Here is a 15,478-nt window from a genome sequence, read left to right on the forward strand (position 1 = left end):
AATTACAAATTTCAATACCTCACACTACCAAAACTCTAGTTTATTAGAAAAACAAAAATGGGTTAGAAGAAGATGAGATGAATGCATGGTCGCAAATGGGTCTTCAATCGGAGCTCCGGTTTGATAGAAAAGTGGATTTGAGTGTGTATGTGAATAATGTTAGAATTTGCCCCCTACTCTTCTCTTTCTCGAGATCTCTCCCCTCTCTATATGAAAATAAATGAATTTGGGAGTGAAGGGGGTGTGTGTCACGTTTTTATCTAAATAGATGAGGGGCATTTTTGTCCTTTCGCCCATTGAGCCACCTAGGATCAAAATTTTAAAGATAAGTATTCTGATTTTTTATTCTAAATATTTTTTGGTTAATCCTACATTTTTACTTTTCTCAAACGCAATATCAAACAGACTTAAGTCGGTACAGTTAATTATAACGCCGGTACGCGTATTCCATAAATAATTATATTTTTGCGCTCCAATTAATTTTCTAAGTTAAATCTTTATCGGTAAATTTCCAAATTATACATTTTAAATTTTTAACCCAGTCTGGGCAATTTAAAACCTTCTAAATTCACTCTTAATTGATCGGTAAATTAATTATCTAATTACTATTTTTTCGGGTCTTACAAGAGAGGGTTGCGATAGAGGGTGCTAGAGAGGGTTAGGAGAGAGGGCTGTGAGAGAGGGTTCTCAGTGATGAAGATGGGTTAACGTTCGAGAGTTCTCACAGTGTTTGTGAATGTTGAAAGTGAGGGTTGAGGGTCCTCACTTCTCAGTAGGGTTCTCACTTCTCATTTAAAAAAAATTAAAGTGTTTGGACAAAAAATTAATTTTTTGTGGGAACTCTATTGCTACACATTTTTAGCGTACCAAAATAATTAGAGGATATTAGCATGCTTTAAAAATATGATTGTAGAAATATAAACTAGCCACGCTTTTAAAAGCATGCCTTTTTTCCTCTGTGGCCATGCTTTTGAAGCGTAGCAAAAAAAAAGCGTGGCCAAATCACTAATTAGTCACCACCCTCATAAAAGCATGATTGTTTCCCTCTATGGCCACGTTTTGAAGCGTAGCAAGAAAAAGCGTGGTCAAATCTCTAATCAATTACCACCCTCATAAAAGCATGGTCGTTGACTACTTTTGGCCACGTGATGAGCGGATATTTTATACGCTTTTTGACATCATTTTCATATAGTTTTTAGCATAGTTAGTTTAGTTTTTATTAAGTTTTTATAGGTTTTAGTATTAAATTCACATTTTTGGATTCTACTATGAGTTTTTGTATTTTTAGGGAATTTTAGGTATTTTCTGGTTGAAATTGAGGAGTTGGAGCAGAAGTCTGATTCAGAGACAGAGAAAGCAATACAGATGCTGTCCAGATCTGACCTGCCTGCATTCGGAAGAACTTTTCTGGAGTTACAGAAGTTCAAATGGAGAACTCTCAATGGATATAGAAAGCTGACTTCCAGATCTTTCCAGCAATATATAATAGTCTATACTTTGCTTCGGATTAGAAGGCCCAAAACTGGCGTCCAACGCCAGCTTCCTGCCCCTTCCAGGCGTCCAACGCCCAAAGAGCAGAGCCCAGCATCCAAAGGCCCAAAGAGGACCCCGTTGCTGGCGTTCCACACACAAGGAGCCTCATAGCACGTGGATCTCATCAAAGCTCAGCCCAAACACTCACCAAGTGGGCCCCAGAAGTGGATTTTAGCACTAAATTATTTTACCCTTTTTGTGTAATCCTTAGTCATTAACCTAGTATTTAAAGAACTTTTACTCCTCTCACTAGGAGAGGTCTGCCATATTTTCATTTACCATTATATTTTACTTTAGTATGAGTCTCTAAACCTCCTAAGTTGAGGGGAGGAGCCCTGCTGAGTCCTATGAATTAATAAAAGTATGATTGTCTCTTCTTCGATTTGTGTTTGTTCTACCTCTAAGATGTATATTCCGATCTTCATCATGGTGAACAGGACGATCTGACAAATTGGCATTGTTCATCACATTAAGACGAACGTGCCTGACAAACTGATGAGCGGATAATTTGTACGCTTTTTGGCATTGTTTTTAGTATGTTTTTAGTATGTTCTAGTTAGTTTTTAGTATATTTTTATTAGTTTTTAGTTAAAATTCACTTTTCTAGACTTTACCATGAGTTTGTGTGTTTTTTGTGATTTCAGGTATTTTCTGGCTGAAATTGAGGGACCTGAGCAAAAATCTGATTCAGAGACTAAAAAGGACTGCAGATGCTGTTGGATTCTGACCTTCCTGCACTCGAAGTGGATTTTCTGGAGCTACAGAAGCCCAATTGGCGCGCTCTCAACAGCGTTGGAAAGTAGACATCCTGGGCTTTCCAGCAATGTATAATAGTCCATACTTTGTCCGAGATTTGATGGCCCAAACCGGCGTTCCAAATCAGCTCAAGAATGCCCGGTGTTAAACGCCGGAACTGGCACAAGAATGGGAGTTAAACGCCCAAACTGGCACAAAAGCTGGCGTTTAACTCCAAGAAGAGTCTCTACACAAAAATGCTTCAATGCTCAGCCCAAGCACACACCAAATGGGCCCAAAAGTGGATTTTTATGTCATTTACTCATCTCTGTAAATTCTAGGCTACTAGTTCTCTATAAATAAGACCTTTTACTATTGTATTTTCATCTTTAGATCTTTGAATCTTTTGATCATTTTTAGATCTTTTGATCACGTTTGGAGGCTGGCCTCACGACCATGCCTAGACCTTGTTCTTATGTATTTTCAACGGTGGAGTTTTTACACACATAGATTAAGGTGTGGAGCTCTGCTGTACCTCGAGTATTAATGCAATTACTATTGTTCTTCTATTCAATTCAGCTTGTTCTTGTTCCAAGATATCACTTGTTCTTCAACTTGATGAATGTGATGATCCGTGACACTCATCATCATTCTCACCTATGAACGTGTGCCTGACAACCACCTCCGTTCTACCTTAGATTGGGTGGATATCTCTTGGATTCTTTAACCGGAATCTTCGTGGTATAAGCCAGAATTGATGGCGGCATTCAAGAGAATCCGGAAGGTCTAAACCTTGTTTGTGGTATTCTGAGTAGGATTCAATGATTGAATGACTGTGACGAGCTTCAAACTCGCGATTGTGGGGCGTTAGTGACAGACGCAAAAGAATTGCTGGATTCTATTCCGACATGATCGAGAACCGACAGCTGAATAGCCATGCCGTGACAGGGTGCGTTGAACATTTTCACTGAGAGGATGGGAGGTAGCCACTGACAACGATGAAACCCTACATACAGCTTGCCATGGAAAGGAGTAAGAAGGATTGGATGAAGACAGTAGGAAAGCAGAGAGACGGAAGGGACAAAGCATCTCCATACGCTTATCTGAAATTCCCACCAATGAATTACATAAGTATCTCTATCTCTATCTTTATGTTTTATTCATCATTCATAACCATTTGAGTTTGCCTGACTAAGATTTACAAGGTGACCATAGCTCGCTTCATACCACAATCTCTGTGGGATCGACCCTTACTCGCGTAAGGTTTATTACTTGGACGACCCAGTACACTTGCTGGTTAGTTGTGTGAAGTTGTGTTTATGCCATGGTATTGAACACCAAGTTTTTGGATTCATCACCGGGGATTATTTGAGTTGTGAAAAGAAGAGATCACAATTTCGTGCACCAAGTTTTTGGCGCCGTTGCCGGGGATTGTTCGAGTATGGACAACTGACGGTTCATCTTATTGCTTAGATTAGGTATTTTTCTTCAGAGTTCTTAAGAATGAATTCTAGTGTTTCAAGGTGATGTTCTTATCATCACCAAAGCTGATTGATCTTCATCAATTTAGCTCTTGAATGCAATGTCCTGCTGAAACTTGTTCAGCCATGTCTAATTTCTTTAGACTGAAGCTTTAGACTAACATTGCATGATTCCTGGAATTCTCATTAAGAATTTTGATATTTTTATTTTTCCTCTTCATTTAATTTTCGAAAAATCCAAAAATATTTCTTGTTTGAGTCTAGTGTTTCATTTTAAGTTTGGTGTCAATTGCATGTTTTTGTTCTTCTTGCATTCATTCATGTGTCTTAAGTGATCTTCAAGATGTTCTTGATGATTTTCTTGCTCTGATCTTTAAATTCTCTTGACTTGAGTGTTTATGTGTCTCATATGCATTCTCATTTTGTTAGTGTCAGTAGTATACAAACTGCTAAGTTTGGTGTCTTGCATGCATTATTATTTGATTTTTGTTGCATTTTTTTTCCTCATTGTTAAAAATCCAAAAATATTTTTAATTTGTGTCTTTTCAAGTCAATAATACAGAGGATTGAAGATTCAGAACATTCAACAGAGGAATTGCATAGAAAAAACTGGGCGTTCAAAACGCCCAGTAAGGAAGGCAAACTGGCGTTTAAACGCCAGCCAGGATGCCTGGCTGGGCGTTTAACGCCCAAAAGGGTAGTGGTTTGGGCGTTAAACGCCCAGAATGGTGCACAAGAAGGAAGATTTTGTTTTTAATGCAATTTTTTTCAGGTTTTCAAAATTTTTCAAAATCAAATCTTTTTCAAATCATATCTTTTCAATCAAATCTTTTTCAAAATTAATTTCTTTCCATTTTCAAAAATACTTGCTATCAATTAATGATCTGATTCAACATTTCAAGTATGTTGCCTTTTCTGTTGAGAAAGGTTTAATGTTTGAATCATATCTTTTCTTGTTAGCCAAGTTATTAATTTTTAAAATCAAATCTTTTTAAAATGTTTTTCAAATCATATCTTCTTAACCACATCTTTTTCAAAATAGTTTTCAATCAAATCTTTTTTATTTCTAATTTCAAAATCTTTTTCAAAAATCACTTTACTTCTTTCTCAATCTTGGTTTTCGAAAATCAATTAAAGTTTTTCAAAATGTTTTTAAAATCTTTTTAAATTATTTTCGAAAATTTCTTCCCCTCTTCTCACATCCTTCTATTTATGGACTAACACTATTCCTTAATGCACAATTCGAACTCCATCTTTCTTGATAAGTTCGAATTTTCTAACTCTTCCTTCCATTTTTCTTTTCCTCTGACACCTCAAGGAATCTCTATACTGTGACATAGAGGATTCCATATTTTCTTGTTCTCTTCTCTTTCATATGAGCAGGAGCAAAAACAAAAGCATTCTTGTTGAGGCTGATCCTGAACCTGAAAGGACCTTGAAGCGAAAGCTAAGAGAAGCTAAGGCACAATTCTCTGTAGAGAACCTAACAGAAATCTTCAGAGAAGAAGAACCCATGGCAGCCGAAAACAACAACAATGCCAACAATGCAAGGAAGGTGCTGGGTGACTTTACTGCACCTACTCCCGACTTCTATAGGAGAAGCATCTCTATCCCTGCCATTGGAGCAAACAATTTTGAGCTTAAGCCTCAATTAGTTTCTCTAATGCAACAGAATTGCAAGTTTCATGGACTTCCATTGGAAGATCCTCATCAGTTTTTAGCTAAATTCTTGCAAATCTGTGACACTGTCAAGACTAATGGGGTTGACCCTGAGGTCTACAGACTTATGCTATTCCCTTTTGCTGTAAGAGACAGAGCTAGGATATGCTTGGACTCACAACCTAAAGAAAGCCTGAACTCTTGGGAAAAGCTAGTCAATGCCTTCTTGGCAAAGTTCTTTCCACCTCAAAAATTGAGTAAGCTTAGAGTGGAAGTCCAAACCTTCAGACAGAAGGAAGGAGAATCCCTCTATGAAGCTTGGGAAAGATACAAACACTTAATCAGAAAATGTCCCTCTGATATGCTTTCTGAATGGAGCATCATAGGTATTTTCTATGATGGTCTGTCTGAACTGTCCAAGATGTCTTTGGATAGCTCTGCTGGAGGATCTCTTCATCTGAAGAAGATGCCTACAGAGGCTCAAGAACTAATTAAAATGGTTGCAAATAACCAATTCATGTACACTTCTGAAAGGAATCCTGTGAACAATGGGACAAATCAGAAGAAAGGAGTTCTTGAGATTGATACTCTGAATGCCATATTGGCTCAGAATAAAATATTGACCCAGCAAGTCAATATGATTTCTCAAAGTCTGTCTGGAATGCAAAATGCACCAAGCAGTACTAAGGAAGCTTCATCTGAAGAAGAAGCTTATGATCCTGAGAACCCTTCAATGGAAGAGGTGAATTACATGGGAGAACCCTATGGAAACACCTATAATCCTTCATGGAGAAATCATCCAAATCTCTCATGGAAGGATCAACAGAGACCTCAACAAGGTTTCAACAACAATAATGGTGAAAGAAACAGGTTTAGCAATGGCAAGCCTTTTCCATCATCTTCTCAGCAACAGACAGAGAATTCTAAGCAGAACCACTCTGATTAGCAACCATGGTCTCTGATCTAATCAAAACCACTCAAAGTTTCATGACTGAAACAAGGTCCTCCATTAGAAATTTGGAGGCACAAGAGGGTTAGCTGAGCAAGAAAATTACTGAACTCCCTCCTAGTACTCTTCCAAGCAATACAGAAGAAAATCCAAAAGGAGAGTGCAAGGCCATCAACATGGCCAAATTTGGAGAGGAGGGAGAGGCAGTGAACGCCACTGAGGAAGACCTCAATGGACGTCCACTGGCCTCCAATGAGTTCCCCAATGAGGAACCATGGGAATCTGAGGCTCACACTGAGACCATAGAGATCCTATTGGATTTACTTCTGCCATTCATGAGCTCTGATGAGTATTCTTCCTCTGAAGAGGATGAGTATGTCACTGAAGAGCAAGTTGCTAAATACCTTGGAGCAATCATGGAGCTAAATGACAAGTTATTTGGTAATGAGACTTGGGAGGATGAACCCCCTTTGCTCACCAAAGAACTGGATGACTTGTCTAGGCAGAAACTACCTCAAAAGAGACAAGATCCTGGGAAGTTCTCAATACCTTGTGCCATAGGCACCATGACCTTCAGGAAGGCCTTATGTGACCTAAGGTCAAGTGTAAACCTCATGCCTCTCTCTGTAATGGAGAAGCTAGGGATCTTTGAGGTGCAAGCTGCAAAACTCTCACTAGAGATGGCAGACAATTCAAGAAAATAAGCTTATGGACTTGTAGAGGATGTTCTGGTAAAAGTTGAAGACCATTACATCCCTGCTGATTTCATAGTCCTAGAGACTGGGAAGTGCATGGATGAGTCCATCATCCTTGGCAGACCCTTCCTAGCCACAGTAAAGGCTGTGATTGATGATGATAGAGGAGAATTGATCATTCAAGTGAATGAAGAATCCTTTGTGTTTAAGACTCAAGGATATCCCTCTGTCACCATGGAGAGGAAGCATGAAGAGCTTCTCTCAAAACAGAGTCAAACAGAGCCCCCACAGTCAAACTCTAAGTTTGGTGTTGGGAGGCCACAACCAAATTCTAAGTTTGGTGTTGAACCCCCACATTCAAACTCTAAGTTTGGTGTTGGGAGGTTCCAACATTGCTCTGAGTATCTGTGAGGCTCCATGAGAGCCCACTGTCAAGCTAATGACATTAAAGAAGCGCTTGTTGGGAGGCAACCCAATCTTATTATATTTATCTATTCTCTTTTGTTATTTTATATTTTCTGTAGGTTGATGATCATGAGAAGTCACCAAATCAATTGAAAAAGCAAAAACAGAAAGAATAACAGAAAGAAAAATAGCACACCTTGGAGGAAGAACTTGCTGGCATTTAAACGCCAGTAAGGCTAGCAGATGGGCATTTAACGCCCAGTCTGGCACCATTCTGGGCGTTTAACGCCAGAAAAGGGCACCAGACTGGTGTTAAGCGCCAGAAAAGGGCAAGAACTTGGCGTTAAACGCCAGAAATGGGCACCAGCGCGGCGTTTAACGCCAGAATTGGCATGAAGAGCAATTTTGCTCGCCACTTGGTGCAGGGATGACTTTTTCTTGACACCTCAGGATCTGTGGACCCCACAGGATCCCCACCTACCCTACCACTCTCTTTCTTCTTCACCCATTCACCAATCACCTCAACACCTCTTCCCCAAAAACCCCTCACCTATCAAATCCCATCTTTCTCTTCACCACTCACATCCATCCTTCATAAAACCTTACCTACCTCACCATTCAAATTCAAACCACTTTCCCTCCCAAACCCACCCATACATGACCGAACCCTACCACTCCCCCCACCCCTATATAAACCCATCTTCACTCCTTCATTTTCACACACCCTAACCACTACTTCTCCCCCTTTGGCCGAACCACAAGGCCATTTCCATCTCCTTCATTTCTTCTTCTTCTACTCTCTTCTTTTCTCTTTTGCTCGAGGACGAGCAAACCTTTTAAGTTTGGTGTGGTAAAAGCATTGCTTTTTGTTTTTTCATAACCATTTATGGCATCCAAGGCCGGAGAAACCTCTAGAAAGAGGAAAGGGAAGGCAAAAGCTTCCACCTCCGAGTCATGGGAGATGGAGAGATTCATCTCAAGGGTGCATCAAGACCACTTCTATGAAGTTGTGGCCTTTAAGAAGGTGATCCCCGAGGTCCCTTTTAAACTCAAAATGAGTGAATATCCGGAGATCCGACATGAGATCCGAAGAAGAGGTTGGGAAGTTCTTACCAACCCCATTCAACAGGTCGGAATCTTAATGGTTCAAGAGTTCTATGCCAATGCATAGATCACCAAGAACCATGATTAAAGTGTGAACCCGGACCCAAAGAATTGGCTTACTATGGTTCGGGGGAAATACTTGGATTTTAGTCCGGAAAATGTAAGGTTGGCATTCAACTTGCCCATGATGCAAGGAGATGAACATCCCTACACTAGAAGGGTCAACTTTGATCAAAGATTGGACCAAGTCCTCACAGTCATTTGTGAAGAGGGCGCCCAATGGAAGAGTGATTCAAGAGGGAAGCCGGTTCAACTGAGAAGGCATGACCTCAAGCCTGTGGCTAGGGGATGGTTGGAGTTTATCCAATGCTCAATCATTCCCACTAGCAACCGGTCCGAAGTTACTATAGACCGGGCTATCATGATTCATAGCATCATGATTGGAGAAGAAATAGAAGTTCATGAGGTTATATCCCAAGAACTTTATAAGGTGGCAGACAAGTCCTCTACCTTGGCAAGGTTAGCCTTTCCTCATCTCATTTGTCACCTCTGTTATTCAGTTGGAGTTGACATAGAGGGAGACATCCCCATTGATGAGGACAAACCCATCACTAAGAAGAGGATGGAGCAAACAAGAGACCCCTCTCATCATCAAATCCCTGAGATGCCTCAAGGGATGCACTTTCCTCCACAAAACTATTGGGAGCAACAGAACACCTCCCTAGGAGAATTGAGTTCCAACATGGGACAACTAAGGGTGGAGCACCAAGAACACTCCATCCTCCTCCATGAAATTAGAGAAGACCAAAGAATCATGAGAGAGGAGTAACAAAGGCAAGGAAGAGACATTGAGGAGCTCAAGCATTCCATAGGATCTTCAAGAGGAAGAACAAGCCGCCATCACTAAGGTGGACCCGTTCTTTAATTTCCTTGTTCTTTATTTTCTGTTTTTCGAAAAATCATGCTTATGTTTATCTATGTTTGTGTCTTATGATCATTAGTGTCTTAGTGTCTGTGCCTTAAAGTTATGAATGTCCTATGAATCCATCACCTTTCTTGAATAAAAAAATGTTCTTTAATTGAAAAAGAGAAGAATTGCATGAATTTTGAATTTTATAACAGATTAATTATTTTGATGTGGTGGCAATATTTTTTTTTCTGAATGTATGCTTAAACAGTGCATATGTCTTTTGAATTTGTGGTTCATGAATGTTGGCTCTTGAAAGAATGATGAAAAAGGAGACATGTTACTGAGGATCTGAAAAATCATAAAAATGATTCTTGAAGCAAGAAAAAGCAGTGAATATAACGAAAAAAAAAAGAGAGAAGAAAAACGAAAAAAAGGGGAGAGAAAAGAAAAAAATAAAGTTGTAATCCAAGGCAAAAAGAGTGTGCTTAAGAACCCTGGACACCTCTAATTGGGGACTCTAGCAAAGCTGAGTCATAATCTGAAAAGGTTCACCCAATTATGTGTCTGTGGCATGTATGTATCCGGTGGTAATACTGGAAGACAAAGTGCTTTGGGCCACGGCCAAGACTCAATAAGTAGCTGTGTTCAAGAAGCATCATACTTAACTAGGAGAATCAATAACACTATCTGGATTCTGAGTGCCTAAAGAAGCCAGTCATCCTGAATTTCAAAGGATAGAGTGAGATGCCAAAACCGTTCAGAGGCAAAAAGCTAAAAGCCCCGCTCATCTAATTAATACTGATCTTCATAGATGTTTTTGGAATTCATTGTATATTCTCTTCTTTTTATCTTATTTTATTTTCAGTTGCTTGGGGAAAAGCAACAATTTAAGTTTGGTGTTGTGATGAGCAGATAATTTGTACGCTTTTTGGCATTGTTTTTAGTATGTTTTTAGTATGTTCTAGTTAGTTTTTAGTATATTTTTATTAGTTTTTAGTTAAAATTCACTTTTCTCGACTTTACTATGAGTTTGTGTGTTTTTCTGTGATTTCAGGTATTTTCTGGCTGAAATTGAGGGACCTGAGCAAAAATCTGATTCAGAGACTAAAAAGGACTGCAGATGCTGTTGGATTCTGACCTCCCTGCACTCGAAGTGGATTTTCTGGAGCTACAGAAGCCCAATTGGCGCGCTCTCAACGGCGTTGGAAAGTAGACATCCTGGGCTTTCCAGCAATGTATAATAGTCCATACTTTGTCCGAGATTTGATGGCCCAAACCGGCGTTCCAAATCAGCTCAAGAATGCCCGGCGTTAAACGCCGGAACTGGCACAAGAATGGGAGTTAAACGCCCAAACTGGCACAAAAGCTGGCGTTTAACATGAAGAAGAGTCTCTACACGAAAATGCTTCAATGCTCAGCCCAAGCACACACCAAGTGGGCCCGGAAGTGGATTTTTATGTCATTTACTCATCTCTGTAAACCCTAGGCTACTAGTTCTCTATAAGTAAGACCTTTTACTATTGTATTTTCATCTTTAGATCTTTGAATCTTTTGATCATTTTTAGATCTTTTGATCACGTTTGGAGGCTAGCCTCACGGCCATGCCTAGACCTTGTTCTTATGTATTTTCAACGGTGGAGTTTCTACACACCATAGATTAAGGTGTGGAGCTCTGCTGTACCTCGAGTATTAATGCAATTACTATTGTTCTTCTATTCAATTCAGCTTGTTCTTGTTCCAAGATATCACTTGTTCTTCAAATTGATGAATGTGATGATCCGTGACACTCATCATCATTCTCACCTATGAACGTGTGCCTGACAACCACCTCCGTTCTACCTTAGATTGGGTGGATATCTCTTGGATTCTTTAACCGGAATCTTCGTGGTATAAGCCAGAATTGATGGCGGCATTCAAGAGAATCCGGAAGGTCTAAACCTTGTCTGTGGTATTCTGAGTAGGATTCAATGATTGAATGACTGTGACGAGCTTCAAACTCGCGATTGTGGGGCGTTAGTGACAGACGCAAAAGAATCGCTGGATTCTATTCCGACATGATCGGGAACCGACAGCTGAATAGCCGTGCCGTGACAGGGTGCGTTGAACATTTTCACTGAGAGGATGGGAGGTAGCCACTAACAACGGTGAAACCCTACATACAGCTTGCCATGGAAAGGAGTAAGTAGGATTGGATGAAGACAGTAGGAAAGCAGAGAGATGGAAGGGACAAAGCATCTCCATACGCTTATCTGAAATTCCCACCAATGAATTACATAAGTATCTCTATCTTTATCTTTATGTTTTATTCATCATTCATAACCATTTGAGTTTGCCTGACTAAGATTTACAAGGTGACCATAGCTCGCTTCATACCAACAATCTCTGTGGGATCGACCCTTACTCGCGTAAGGTTTATTACTTGGACGACCCAGTACACTTGCTAGTTAGTTGTGCGAAGTTGTGTTTATGCCATGGTATTGAACACCAAGTTTTTGGATTCATCACCGGGGATTATTTGAGTTGTGAAAAGAAGAGATCACAATTTCGTGCACCACAAACACCAGCGCCTACTTGGGTTCATGTGAGTACATGGAAGAAAAGCACGAGCCAACAGCTATGTTTATACATCTCTCAGACGGTTAATCCACGACTTCATTGGGAACTTCTCGAGACACCAGTTCAGCTTATTTCCAAGGAGATTAGGGCCTCCGTGGTATAGGCTAGATTTGACCTGGTGTGTGGCGTTTTGAGTAGGATCGCCAAGAGAATGGACTGCTATGCGCTTCACCCTCCATTAGATTGAATGACCACGATCGATAGCCACAGCCACAGGCGTTCATTCTATAGTAGAAGAGATCAATGACCACAGAAAATGGCTTTGATCACTTACAGCCTGCCATAGAAGAAGATCATTCACAAGCAAAGAAGACAGTAGTACCAGAGTTAATTCAGAAAGACAAAGCAACTCTGACTCTCAACTCTATTCCCATCATATAATTCCTATTACTTAATCCAATTGGTTTTTACCCCTTTCAACATTTATGACACTTAATCAATCAACATACAATCAACAGACTTCTTATTCCGCCTGATTAAGATCTGTAAGACAACCATAGCTTGCTTCAAGCCACAATCCTCGTGGGATCGACCCTGACTCACTCAGGTATTACTTGGACGACTTAGTGCACTTGCTGGTACTGTTGCTGTACGAAATAGTGTGGGTTTTGCGTACACGCGCACCACCACGCTTTAAAGTGTGGCAAGAAAAAGGTGTGTGGTGCGGATTTCAAATACCACAAACTTATCGGCAAGTGCATCGGGTCGTTTCAAGTAATGACTAAGGTGAGTGAGTGTCGATTCCCACGAGAATTAATGGATCAAGCAACAATAACTGAATGATTAAACTAGTTAGACAAGCAAAAAGGGACTATTTTCAAGTTCAAACGACATAAAATAGTAATTCAGAGGATTCAAGAAAGAAAACAGTGATTGGTTGGTGAAAATAGTATGAGAAAATAGTTAAGGTTTTGGAGATGTTAAATTTTTTTATTAATAGTTCTTATCACTCACTTTAATCATGCAAATGTCCAATTCATGGCAATCCATAATTGATTAAATCCTAATTCCTTAGAAATTTAATCTCTTTTAACCAAACTAACTACAAATTCCGTAGTCACTTAATTTATATTAGAAGTTTAAGTCCAATCCTAGTTAATGAGCAACACAAACCCTAAGTACCCAAAGATAAGATGATTATATGTCACGTATCACGTTAAGTCCAGGTAATTAGAGAATTATGAGGAATTGATTTCAAGCTGTTATTCAAGTGATTTAACTTTTTCAAGATTCAACAAGAATTGAATTAGAAAAAGAGTTATCTTCCAATATACTCTAATTCCTAGGATGAAGAATGAAACCAATCCTTGAAAATAAATTAGTACATTGATTAAGAGAAGGATGACAATAGTATTAATCAATTAAAATAATAGAGCTCCTAACTTTAAAAATGGAGGATTAGTTGCTCATGATGCAGAAAAACTCTAGTAGAGAAAAAGTGTAAAAGTGCAGAGAAGAAGAGAGAAAAGAAGAAAGTAGAAGAGAAGAAAGAAGATTTCTTTTTATATCTAATCCTAATTGATACAAAATTTAAATTCTAAAATCTAAAAGTATCTTTTCTTAATTCAAAATTGATAAAAGAAAATCAACTTAGAACAAGGGATTTGGTGCTGAATCACGTGGGGATCATTCTGGTTTGCGCTACTGGCGCCAAACTTTGGGTTAGTGGCGTTTGTCACTACCTAGGCAGCAACTTTGCACGCAAAATGAGGTCCTTGGTGCCAAACTTGGCCATCTGGCATTTGGCGCCACCATGGCAGAGACGATAGTGAGCTTTCTGTGTTCTGACGCCAAACTTGGCTATCTGACGTTTGGCGTTGGGACTCCCGCATGATGTAAGACCCAGAACTTTTGAAAAGTTTTATTATGAACTAATTTAAAATTATATATTTATTTATAGTTTTAATTTTAGAAATTATTTTATTGAAGATAATTAAAGGCAGTTTTGATTAATTGAATTTGAAATAAATTAAGGTTTTTATCCAAACTCTAATTATGGATTATTTTCCTATTTTACAATTTAAAGTTTTAGAAATTCAAAAATACTAAGATTTGGCTATTTAAATTAGGATTTTATCTAATTTTATAATTATTGAGTTATTTTCTGTATTTAAATTATAAAGTTAGTAGTTATGAAATAATAAGAGTTTTTATATGATTTAATTCAAGTAATTGATATTTTTATGATTTAATACTTTAAGTTTTAGGAATAAAGAAAATTAATCTTATTATCTTATAATTTCAATTTGAGTAATTAATTTCAAACCAACTAGTATTTTGATACAACAAATAATATTTTAAAGTAATTATGAGAACTAAATTAGATTTTAACTTAAATCCCAAAGTTTTCAAATTGAAACTCTAACCCTAATTACACTCAAACACACTCCTTCTTACCTAAGTGAAACCCTAGCTGCCACACCCCTCCATCAGCAAACAAAAACAAAACACAAGAAAACACACACACCCAGCAAAAGAAACAAGATAGGGAAGAGAAGAGAGGGGAGCCGCGGGAAAGGGAAGGAAGGGGGGAAGAGGAAGGACAGCGCCGGCGGGCAACACTACCGCTGTGCCACCGTGTTGCACCAAGGAGGGAGAGAGCGCGAAGAGCAGAAGGAAGAGAGAGGAAGAAGGCGCACGCAAGGAAGCTCAGCCGCGAAGAGAGGGAGTCGCACCGCGAAGTCACGTTGCCGTCCGTCAAGCTCGTCACCACTGCTATTGTTCGTTCCAGCCCAACCCATCACCGTCACTACTGGTCTGCCTTTGAGCCGCCGTCATCACCATTGAAGTCAAAGAGAGAGAGAGAGAGAGTTCGCGAGGAGAGAGGGGACGCACGTATGTCGTCGCCGTTGCCGTTGTGTACAGCCGCCTCCATCGCGTGCTCCGTCGCCGCTCCTGGAGGTGGATGGCTGAGCCTCTGCTGCCGGAAAACGCCACTGTCGCCACTGAGATCTACTGTCGATAATGGTTTTAAGTTGGTTTATGTTCTTTTGGGTTCCGGGAAGATTTTTGACACTGCGTGGTTATTACAGTTGCCGTCATCGAGATTTTTGCTCGCCGCTGTCGCTCGAGGTTATTGTTGGAGCTGCTGTCGGGTCGAATCAGAGTTTTGGTCACTTTGTTTTGTCATTACAATAAGTATTTATGTTTCGAAAACTCTTGCGTTAGTATTATGTTATGTTGGTTATAAACTCTGAGGTTTGGTAACGTATGTTTGAGTTCTGATTATTGCATGTCGCTTTTAAGTTGCTGTGGTTGCTGCGAGAGTGGTTAGGGACTGAGGTTGCGGTTGCTGTTGGTTTCGGGTTGAGAGAAAAGGTTCCGTTGACGCGTTTGGGTTATGGCTTCGACAAGTCAATGTAGGGACTTTTTCTAAAAACTAATTTATTTT

The 15,478-nt window shown here is 39.5% G+C and overlaps 1 non-coding gene across 1 annotated transcript; it reads right to left on the reverse strand.

Moving 5' to 3' along the window:
* Nucleotides 1-5,667: 5,667 nt before the first annotated feature.
* On the reverse strand, nt 5,668-5,775 carry LOC112717052 (small nucleolar RNA R71). The gene has a single exon (XR_003160550.1). It is a non-coding gene; the product is annotated as a small nucleolar RNA R71 (small nucleolar RNA).
* Nucleotides 5,776-15,478: the final 9,703 nt, after the last annotated feature.

This window comes from Arachis hypogaea, chromosome 1, assembly GCF_003086295.3.
Source record: "Arachis hypogaea cultivar Tifrunner chromosome 1, arahy.Tifrunner.gnm2.J5K5, whole genome shotgun sequence".
Taxonomy (NCBI): Eukaryota; Viridiplantae; Streptophyta; class Magnoliopsida; order Fabales; family Fabaceae; genus Arachis; species Arachis hypogaea.